We start from the raw sequence: 11,908 nt of genomic DNA, 5'->3' as shown, positions 1-11,908 counted from the left end.
TGAAAGGTTATGTCACATTATTCATCAAACTGGTGGAAGTGATTCCTATTAAAAAGGGCATCATTAGGAGAAAAGCTGTACCATGGTGGACTGAAGAGTGTGCAGAGGCAATTAGGGAGAGAAACAAGACAGTTAGGAAAGTTAAGAAGCCCGCTGAGTTCCTCCAGCATTTTGTGTGTATTGCTTGGATTTCTAGCATGTGCAGATTTTCTCTTGTTTGTGAAAGGGAATCCTGGCAATTTTCTTCATTAGTTTTTGTTCTTTAAGAGTTGCCCCAATTAACCGATGGCCCAATTAACTGGCATCAACTGTACGTGTACTGAAAAGCAATATTACTGGATGTGTTTGAACTGAGCGTTGTTGTCACTACATTGCAAATGTAAAGGAGAAAAAGATGTCTAGGAGCAGTAGAGGGAATCACAGCTTTCCAGTTTTTACCCGAATGTTTCTCCACTTTGTAATAAATGCAATTCTGCTGATGCCTCTTTAATTCATTTGTTTTGGTTTTGCCCTGCAATTGAAGTTTTGGAGGGAAGTATTTCATACCTTCTGTCAACTTTTTAGGGTCCAATTTGACCCAAATCCCTTTACTGCCTTGTTTGGTATTATTGCAAATGAAGATATAACTTTAAACACTCCTGACCTACAGGTTTCAGTTTTTACCTCTCTTTTAGCAAGAAGAGCAATCTTGCTTAAATGGAAGGAGTCTACCCCTCCTACACATCTTCAATGGCTATGTGATATTATGTCTTATTTAAATTTAGAAAAGATCCGCTGCTCAGTCTTAAATTCGAAACAATCTTTTTATGATATTTGGGGACCTTTCCTAAATTACTTTTCCAATATATAAAGTTTAACAGTGCACAGACTTTTATGTATATTTTTATCTTCTCTTCTTAAGTGAATATGTTTTTTTTCTAATTATTCATTGTCATCCATCAGCTTTTTTCTTTGGTAGTTGGTAGGGGGTTGACTTTTTTATATAAAAATTTCTTTTATGATGTACGACTTATCTTTAAATTTTTGATTACAGAGTGGTATACCTTTATGTGTTATGCTATAACATTTTGATCAATTTTATTACAATATATGAATGTACGCAAGTTATGTTGAGATGTATCTATGTGTTGCACTCTGTAAATCTTTTTTTTCTTCTGAATAAAAATATTGTAAAAAGAAAAGAAAAAGTTGTCCCAATTTAACTGGCATCAACTGTACATGTACTGAAAAGCAATATTACTGGATATGTTTGAACTGAGCGTTGTTGTCACTACATTGCAAATGTAAAGGAGAAAAAGATGTCTAGGAGCAGTAGATGGAATCACAGCTTTATCAATGACATTTAATGTGTACTCGAAATCATGTACAAACTTCCCTTTAAAAGGAAACCAGATAAGAGAATTAAGCAACACACACATACACACAATGCTGGAGGAACTCAGCAGGGCAGGCATAATCTATGGAGTGGAATAAACATTCTACATTTTAGGCCAAAATCCTTCAGGCCAAGAAATTAAGAAGGGGAATTACTTTGGAGGCTTTTTTTTTAAAAAAAGGTGTTAACAGAATATCCATTCAGAATAAAAGTTACATCCAACACCACCAGGTTCCGGAACTGTTATTATCTCTCAATCATCAGGCTCTTGAACCAGAGGGGATAATTTCACTCAACTTCACTCACCCCAACATTAAACTGCTCCCACTTTCAAGGACTCTTCATCTCATGTTCTCCATAGTTATCGGTTATTTATTTTTTTTCTTTTTGTATTTACACAGCTTGCTGTCTTATGCACACTGGTTGTCTTGTGTGTAGTCTTTCATAGATTCTATTGTGCTTCTTTGTATTTACTATGAATGCCCGCAAGAAAACAAATCTTGAGCTTGCATATGGTGACATATACAGTACTTACTTAGATAATAAACTTACTTTGATATCTCGTTGTTCCTTCTACTTTTCTCATGCAATGCAATGATATGCAGAAGCCTGAACAGTAGCCACCCAGGGAATAACTTGCAAAATAAAGTTGTTTCCTTGTGCCACATCCAAGCAAACATCCCAGATTCCACAGGGACACCTATCTACTCACTCCAACGGAGCATACTTGTTTGCACCACAACCTATTGCTGTCTGGGCTCAGGAGGATTCCTTTAACTTATTCATCCTAATTAAGTTTGGCACAACTGGTAAGGTCAGGATTTGATAGTCCATCAGCTGGTGTTCACTATAAGCAGGAGAAATCCAGTCCAAAAAGCAAAACAAAACTAAAAAGATGCAGTCATCTGCCTGTACTTTCTCACACTGCAACACTAGATTGGTATTGGTATTGTTGGAGTTGTATGGGGTGTCCGGGGGTAGCACCTCTGGTGAAGGGGCTTGTCATGTCCATTCTGGAACAGCTTGCTCACCTTTGGATACTCAGCTCTCACCTGTGGCTCCAAGTAGCTGTTTGCATGCAACTGTGGCCACACCCCGGTACATTGTTCCAATAGGCAGGTTAAACTAAGTGAAGATAGACAACAGGTTTCATACTCCAATGAGATTGGGGCACGTTCCAGTGTGCAAAATCAGCTCCGGCACACTGGGCAGTGAGATCCAACTGCCATGAAGAAGCTTCTGCAAAGTTTCACAGAGGACAAGCTCTTTGATGAAGTCATGGTCATTCACTGCAACCCAAGTTGTGATAGCTCGTCCTACTGGTTCTAGACTTCCGAGATCAAGAGCATGGAATGGTCCCAGTACAATGGTTTTTTCACTTTAAAGAATCTCCCATAGAAATGTCCTGTCATTGTTGGATACGATGGACACCCAACATATTGCTACTGATTTACTATTGTCACATGTACAAAGATACAGTGAAAGGATTGTCTTACAGAACAATTCATTACACAGTGCATTGAGTACACAAGGTAGAAGATGAAGTGCAAGATCGTAAAGATTGTGAGGCCAAAGGTCTATCTGATAGTACAAGAGTCTGATAACTGTTGGATTAAAGCCTGGTGGTACATGCATTCAGGCTTCTGTATCTTCTGCCCAATTGGGGAGGGGGGGGAGAAGAGAAAGAGAAACCAGAGTGGGTGGGGTCTGTGATTATGCTGGCTGTTTTCCTGAGGCAGTGAGAAAATGTCCATGGAGTGGAGGCTGCTTTCCATGTTGTGCTGATTTGTGTTCACAACTCTCTGCAGTTTTTTGAATTCAGGTGTACAACATATTCTACATCAAACACGAGGAAATCTGCAGATGCCGGAAATTCAAGCAACACACACAAAATGCTGGTAGAACGCAGCAGGCCAGGCAGCATCTATAAGGAGAAGCAGTGTTGACGTTTCGGGCCGAGACCCTTTGTCAGGACTAACTGAAAGATAGTAAGAGATTTGAAAGTAGGAGGGGGAGGGGGAAATGCGAAATGATAGGAAAAGACCGGAGGGGGTGGGGTGAAGCTGAGAGCCAGAAAGGTGATTGATGAAAGTGATACAGAGCTGGAGAAGGGAAAGGATCATGGGACGGGAGGCCTAGGGAGAAAGAAAGGGGGAGGGGAACATCAGAGGGAGATGGAGAACAGGCAGTGATGGGCAGAGAGAGAAAGCAAAAAAGAGGGGGGAAATAAACTAAATATATCAGGGATGGGGTAAGAAGGGGAGGAGGGGCATTAACAGAAGTTAGAGAAGTCAATGTTCATGCCATCAGGTTGGAGGCTACCCAGCCGGTATATAAGGTGTTGTCCCTCCAACCTGAGTGTGGCTTCATCTTGACAGTAGAGGAGGCCATGGATAGACATATCAGAATGGGAATGGGACGTGGAATTAAAATGTATGGCCACTGGGAGATCCTGCTTTCTCTGGCGGACAGAGTGTAGGTGTTCAGCAAAATGGTCTCCCAGTCTGCGTCGGGTCTCACCAATATATAAAAGGCCACACTGGGAGCACCGGACGCAGTATACCACACCAGCCGACTCACAGGTGAAGTGTCGCCTCGCCCGGAAGGACTGTCTGGGGCCCTGAATGGTGGTGAGGGAGGAAGTGTAAGGGCAGGTGTAGCACTTGTTCCACTTACAAGGTTAAGTGCCAGGAGGGAGATTGGTGGGAAGGGATGGGGGGACAAATGGATAAGGGAGTCGCGTAGGGAGCAATCCCTGCGGAAAGCAGAAAATGGGGGAGAGGGAAAGATTTGCTTGGTAGTGGGATCCTGTTGGAGGTGGGGGAAGTTACGAAGAATTAAACGTTGGACCCGGACGCTGGTAGGTCCAACATATGGTGTAGAATATGGTGAACATTCTGTTATTTTCCTTCTGTTTAGCTAACATGTAAGCAAAACCTTTTACGTGTGATAATAAAAACCTATTACCTGAAACAGAAAATGATGCTAAAATTCAGCAACTCAGGAGAATCTGATACAGGATACAGGGTTATTGACCAATATCATAGTCATAGAATGCTAGAGCAGTGAAACAGACCCCTTGGCCCATCTAGTATGTACCAAGTCATTAATCTGCTACGTCCCATTGACCTGCAGTCAGACCATAGCCCTCCATACCCTTCCCATCCGTGTACCTTTCCAAAATTTCTCTCAAATAATGAAATCAAACATACATCCACTTCTGCTAGCAGTTAATTCCACACTCTCACCTCCCTCTGAATGAAGAGGTTTTCCCTCATGTTCCCTAAGTAAGTCCTAACCTATTCAACCTTTCCCTATAACTCAGGCTCTCATGTCCTGGCAACATCCTTGTCAATTTTCTCTGCGCTCTTTCAATCTTATTTACATCTTTCCCATAGGTAGGTGACCAAAACTGCACATAATACTCCAAATAAGGCCTCTCCAACATTTTACACAATTTCAATAAAACATCTTTATACTCAATACATTGAGTTATGAAGACCAATGTGTCAAAAGCTTTCTTTTTGACCCTATCTACCTGTGATGCCACTTTCACAAGGAATTATGGATCTGAATTCCTAGATTTCTGTTCTACCACACTCCTCAGGTGCCCTACTGCTCAGTGTGTAAGATCTACCCTGGCTGTTCCTCCCAAAGTGCAACAGCTCACACTTATCTGCATTAAATTCCATCTGCCATTTTCCCAGCTGGTCCAGATCCCACTGCAAGCTTCAACAGTCTTCCTTGCTGTCCACTACACCATCAATCTTGGTGTCATCCACAAATTTGCTGATTCAGATTAACACACTAACACCCAAATCATTGATATAGATGACAAACAACAATGGACTCAGCACCAATCCTTGCGGCACTCCACTAATCACAGGCCTCCAGTCAGAAGCAACCCTCTGCCACCACTCTCTGGCTTCTCCCACAAAGCCAATGTCTAATTCAACTTACTCTCTCATCTTGAATGCCGAGCGACTGAACCTTTCTGACCAGGCCCCCATGGGAACTTGTTAAAGGACTTGCTGAGTTCCATGTAGACAACATCCACTGCCTCGCCTTTATCAACTTTCCTGGAAACTCACTCAAAAAACTCTTAAGGTTGGTGAGACATGACTTACCATGCACAAAGCCATGTTGACTATCCTTAATCAGCACCTATCTATCCAAATATATATCCAATCCCTTAGAATACCTTCCAATAACTTTCCCACTTCAGATGTCAGGCTCACCATCCTATAATTTTCTGGCTTATTCTTAGAGCATTTCTTCAACAATGGAATAACATTAGCTATCCTCCAAACTGTTGGCGCACCCCACCCGTAGCTAAGAATGTTTTAAATATCTTTGCTAGGGCCTTTGCAATTTCTGTGCTAGTCTCCCACAGAGTCAAAGGGAACATACTGAGAAGCTGTGGGGATTTATCCACCCTAATTTGCCTCAAACACCTCCTCCTCTATGCTCTAAAAAGGATCCATGACCTCATTACCTCATTGCCTTACGTATTTAGATTGTGTCTGTCTCCTGTGTAAGATCTCCCTCGTCACTTTCAGCTCCACGTATAGATCTTTCAGATGATTAATTTTGGCCCTTGCTGTTCTTTTGCTCTTAATACAGTCTACCCGTGAAGCTGTTAGGATTCTCCTTCATCTAGAGAACCACCTCAGGTCTTCAAGTTTAAGTGTAACTGTCATTCAAGCATACACATGTAAACAGCTAAATGAAACATACGGGCACATTCCACCGAAGTTGCCCAATCCTACAGGAAGGCAACATTCATTATCAAAGATCCCCATCTGAGCCACCTTCTCGAAGCTGTCATCAGGCAGGAGATACAGAAATCTGAAGCCCCACGTTATTAGGTTTTAGTGGAGAGCATTCTGACTGGTTTGCATCATGGAAGCTCCAATGCACAGGCCCACAAGAGGCTGCAGAGAGTTGCATACTAGCCAGCTCTGTCACAGGCACAACCCTCTTGACCATCCAGGCGATATCCCATCATTAACGACCATCATCTGTGACGTTCCTCTTCTTCAGGAAGGAATTACAGGAGCCTGACAATCCACACTCAACACCTCAAAGAAGCAACTTCTTCCCCTCCACCATCTGAATCAGATTTAATGTCACTGGCATATGTCGTGAAATTTCAAAGTAAACTCATCATCAAAGTATTTACAAAAGATAACAAGCTGTGCAAATAAAAAAGAAAATAACAATAATAAATAAGCAATAAGTATCAAGAACATAAGATGAGGAGTCCTTGAAGGTGACTACATATGCGGCAGGAACAGTTCAGTGTTGGGTTAAGTGCAGTTATCCTCTCTGGTACAAGGGGTAAATACTGCTCCTGATCCTGGCTCCTGTAGATTCCTTGTGATTGCAGAGATACTGATGAGGTCCCTGATGATGGATCCTTGTTTCCTGAAAGAGCACACCATGTAGATGTGCTCAATGATTGGGAGGGCTTTACTGGTATAGACTGGGCCATATCCACTACTTTTTGTAGGATCTTCCGTTCAAGGGTAATGGTGTTTCCACACCAGACCGTGATGCAACCGGTCAATAAATTCTCCAATACACATCTACAGAAGATGCTGGTTCTAATAGATTTCCAAATGGTCCACATACATTAGGTCTTAATTTTTGCACTCTTAGTTTTGTAATTTATGGTAATTTTATGCCAAACAACAAATTTCGCATAGTGCAACACAGTGATTCTGAAGTCTAATCACTGCAGTTCAGCAACACTATGATCACTTTGTACTTTTTTTTAAATTCTGACTGTGATCTTCCATGTAAAAAAAAGTGCATATTTTCTTATGGTGTTCATCTTGTGCTACGTGCCTGTGAGTAAGTGGTTTATTGCACTTGTGCACCTGATAATAAACAGTCACTCTGTAGTTGTGCATTTGACAACAAACTCGCTCAGTGCTCACAGAGCCGCCAATAATTCAACATACACAAAACGCTTAAGGAACTCAGGCCGAGACCAGGGTGCGTGAGTGCTGTCCAAGACTTATCTGCACAATCTAAGTCTGCCAGTTCTTACCCCTTTCCAAAAGGCTGGCCCTCGTAGACCACGGTTAGTGGGATCGCACTGTGCAACAGCTGCTAGCTCCTTACGGGGGCCACTCACTCGGGCCGGGCCTCTAACCCAGCTCAAACCGACGGCCTCCCAACCCGTGCCTCGGCTTCTCCAAGTCGCAGGCACCGCCCGACGGTATCCCCAGGCCTACCCTGCACACAGGGGGCAAACAGCAACCAACTAAAGCCGGAAGCACCCACCTCCCTCCCGCACCCCGCTTACCGCCGCCGTCGCCGTCGCCGTCGCCACCGCCGCCGCCCGTGATGACGTCGCCCCACAGGCGTCCCCCTGCGACCAATCACAGAAACCCGCCTTACATTCTAACCAATTGGCGCCATAGTAAGGGGACGGGATTCTGACGTCGGCTCCCAGGATGAGTGGCAGGTCTCGAGGGGACGGGCCTCGACGTCACGGAATCCCAGGTGAGTGGCAGATGGTGAGGGGCGGGGCTCCAGGCTGTTGCAGACAGGATGGGCAATTACACGAGCAAACACGAGGAAATCCGCAGATGCTGGAAATTCAAACAACAACACACACAAAATGTGGAACACAGCAGGCCAGGCAGCACTGTCCTGATGAAGGGTCTCGGCCTGAAACGTCGACAGCGCTTCTCCCTATAGATGCTGCCTGGCCTGCTGTGTTCCACCAGCATTTTGTGTGTGTTGTTGAGTACACTGGGAGTTTGGGTGAAGTTACTAAGGTTTGAGAATTCCCAATGTCTTGAGCTTGTTTTCAATAAACATAACGAAAAAAGATTAAGAGTAGGGCATTTGGAACTTCTGCTGCTCAATAATCAGCCTGTTCCCAGAGAATGACCTGGTGAATTTCAATTTACTTTGCCATACCCAACAGGATTCTGTACTTTGTTCAGTCACAAAAAGAGAAACTGCAGATCTGGAATTCCAGCCAACACATATACAATGCTGGGGGAGCTCAGCAGGTCAGACAGCATCTACGGAAAAGAATAAACAGTCGACGTTTCGGGCCGAGACCTTTCATCAGGACCTGAGTGTGATTGGAGGAACAACACTTTGTATTCGTCTGGGCAGCCTCCAACCTAAATGCATGAACATTGATTTCTCAGACTTATAGTAATGTCCCCCTTTCACTCTTCACAATGCCCCATCCCAATTTCCCTTTCTCTCCTCTCTCTACCTGCCCATCACCTCCCTCTGGCCTTCCTCCCCTTCCCTTTCCTCCATGGCCCTGCTGCAGCCCCTTACCTCTCTCACCAATCGACTTCCCAGCTCTTTACTTCACCCACCCCTCCCCCCACCTTCTTACTCGACTGTTTATTCCTTTCTATTCATGCTGCCTGGTCTGCTGAGTTCCTCCAGCTTTTTGTGTGTGTTGCTGTAGCTTGCCCAATCCTTTCAGAAGAATGAGAGGAGATATTATAAAAGCATATCTAAAATTATGAAAGGGATGGATAAGAGAGAGGTAGGAAAGTTGTTTGAACTGGTGGATGAAATTAGAACTAGGGAATATAGCCACAAGATTCAGGGGAATAGATTGAGTACAGAGATAAGGAGAAACTGCTTTTCCCAGTGAGTTCCAAATCTGTGGAATTCCTCAGTGGGTGTATTTAAGATGTAGATTTTTGCATAATAGGGAAATTAAGGATTATGGAGAAGCCCTCAGCCAGATCAGCCATGAGTTTATTGAATCCCCTGTCATCCAGGCCATGCTCCCTTTTCTCTACTACCATCAGACAGGAGACTCAAGTCCTACGCCTCTTGTTCTTCTCCACCTCACAGTTCTGCAAATTCGCAGCAATTCGACCACTTTATTAGGTACGCCTGCTTGTTAATGCAAATATCTAATCAGCCAATCATGTGGCAGCAACTCAATGCATTAAAGCATGCAGACATGGTCAAGAGGTTCAATTGTTATTCAGAACAAATATCAGAATGGGTAAGAAATGTGATCTAACTGACCTTGACTGTGGAGTCATTGTCGGTGCCAGACAGGGTGGTTTCAGGATCTCAGAAACTGCTGATCTCCTGGGAATTGCACACACAACCACGTGAAACAAAAAAAATCCAATGAGCGGCAGTACTGTGGGCAAAAATGTAAAAGATTGGAAGAGAATGGTCAGATTGTTTCAAGCTGACAGTAACTCAAATAACAGCGGTGTGCAGAAATGCAGCTCTGAGCACACTGCACGTTGATGTGTATCACGAACACACATCCAGTGGCCACTTTATTAAGCACCTAGCCAGATCTCCTCTCACTTATTTTCTCATGATGTTGAAAGGTCTCGGCCTGAGACATCGATTGTTTATTCCCCTCCATAGATGCTGCCTGATCTGCCAAGTTCCTCCAGACTCTTCAAGTTCAAGTTTATTGCCATCTAACTGGACATATATACAACCAAACTACATTTTTTTTTAGGACTATGATAAACCAACAGACAGCACATAGAACAAAGTATTATACTGTAAATAAGTTGATAAAATATAATTCAAAATGCACGTATTAAAGCACAGCACAGGTCAGCAGTAAACAGCTCGCTGTCCTGGTGACGAGACCTCGGTGGTGACAGGGTATTCATTAGCCTCACAGCCTGAGGGAAGAAGCTGTTACCCAGTCTGGCAGTCCTCGTCCTGATGCCGCTTTACCTTCTTCCTGATGGTAGTGGGTCAGTGATACTGAATGGGGGTGATACTGTCCCCCACGTGGGCTCTTACATGCCTTAAGAAGGCAATAGGGAAAATAGAAGTCATCGGTGGGAGGGAACGTTCAAGTTTCTTGGAGGGGGTGTGGTAACTTGAAGCACAGGACCTTATTGACTGTTAGTAGACGACGCACTTCCAATGAGAAGGATGAGGTACTGGATCACAGGAAGAACCAGTGAGCATTCATTGTCACAACTCATCTGAAACTCAGCAACCTCACCCAACCTTACCAATCAAACCGACATCATCGGGGATGCATCGATTAGCAACCAGCCTACCCAACAGTTCCCCTTGACTCGCGGCACGGGGCGAGTTCGTGCAGTTTAACAGTTGGTCAGTCAAGTACACCCTCTCGACTTTCTCTGCAGATCTACGGAAAACAGGTCGTGCGACGATACTGTGCTGGCTGGAACCAAACAGAGAAATAGGGCCAATCAGTGAACCTGCCAGAAATTCCTGTTGATGTGTTCAGAGCGACCTTGGCTTCATATGTACGATCAACAACCATATTTGGGGATTATGTGACCTTAGCGATTGGGCCTCTGTGCTAACTGGAATAATGTAAAGGTAGCTTGCCGAACACCAGCTCTATCCCGACTAATGTTCAGATTCCAATCTGAATCCTTATCAATGCAACTTTTGTGTAATTAATTCTGTCATCATTGAATTAGAACTAATACGATCATCTTGCTTGAAGTTTGTAATATCCTGTAGAAACAGCACATGCATGCACTTGATTAACATGAACAACTTTTCAGATCAAATCATTACACATTGCACTGAGGTCAGGTAGCACCTATGGAGGGGAATAACATTTGCTGTTTTGGACTGAGGCCCTTCATCAGAACCGGAAAGGAAGGCAGAAGTCAGAGTAAGAAGATGAGGACAAAGGAAAAAGAGTCTGACAAAGGTGAGCTGTCATGCCCAGAACTCAGCAGATCACAGAATCATGTGGATCACAGGAGATGAGTCTGGTGTAAAACTGAAAATGGAGCTGGGCACTGGGTCAGCTTTGTCTATAATTCCAGAGGCTGACTGCAACAGAATGTTTTCTAAGACACCATTAGAGAAGATCTCAGTGATGGTGAAGACCCAAACAGGTGAAAAAGTGTCTCCCAAAAGGCAAAAAGAAGGTGAATGTGATGTATGGAGGCCAAACACAGAATCTTAGAACTTTATGTGTTGTAAAGTGGAGGGCCAGTACTTTTCGGATGTGAATGGTTGAGAAAAATCCGACCAGATTGGCACACAATAAAAGCTCTCAATGTATCATCAGCAGGCAACTGCAGCCCAAATAGCAGCACTGACCAGAGACTGGCACAACCGCTTAATGCTAATGAGAAGGTGTTTGAGAAGGGGATTGGTAAACTCAAAAGCATGAAGGCCAGAATTGAACTGGATGAAGGAGCAACACCAAGATTCCATAAAATGCGTCCAGTGCTTTATGCACTATGTCCTAAAGTGGATGCTGAACTGCAGAGCTTGGAGGCGTCTGGAATTCTTTCCAAGGCTGAGTGGAGTGACAGGGCCATGCCCATCGTCCTGGTGATCAAGAAAGGGAAGGCCAAAGCTGTTCACATATGTGGGGATTTCAAAGTGAGCATCAACCCAGTACTGCGTACAGTGCAGTATCCCATGCCACACATAGAAGACAGTTTTGCATTGTTGGCAGGTGGGGAGAGGTTTACAAAGATTGATTTGTCATAAGCCTATCTGCAAATGGAGATTGAGGAGTCAAGCAGGAAGTACGTCACAATTTACACT

The 11,908-nt window shown here is 43.8% G+C and overlaps 1 protein-coding gene across 5 annotated transcripts in view; it reads right to left on the bottom strand.

Moving 5' to 3' along the window:
* pdcl (phosducin-like) overlaps positions 1-7,734 on the bottom strand; it is a 42,219-nt gene extending 34,485 nt beyond the window's left edge. For 3 of the 5 annotated variants that reach the window (XM_059993991.1, XM_059993988.1, XM_059993987.1), the window contains exon 1: positions 7,431-7,678. The gene's annotated coding sequence lies outside the window, so the exon portion shown is untranslated. The other 2 variants (XM_059993990.1, XM_059993986.1) reach the window with 2 other exon arrangements.
* Between the last annotated feature and the right edge of the window lie 4,174 nt (positions 7,735-11,908).

Source organism: Hypanus sabinus, chromosome 18 (assembly GCF_030144855.1).
Source record: "Hypanus sabinus isolate sHypSab1 chromosome 18, sHypSab1.hap1, whole genome shotgun sequence".
Classification (NCBI taxonomy): domain Eukaryota; kingdom Metazoa; phylum Chordata; class Chondrichthyes; order Myliobatiformes; family Dasyatidae; genus Hypanus; species Hypanus sabinus.
The sequence above is the reverse complement of the archived record's forward strand: the minus strand, read 5'-3'. Positions and strand labels throughout refer to the sequence as shown.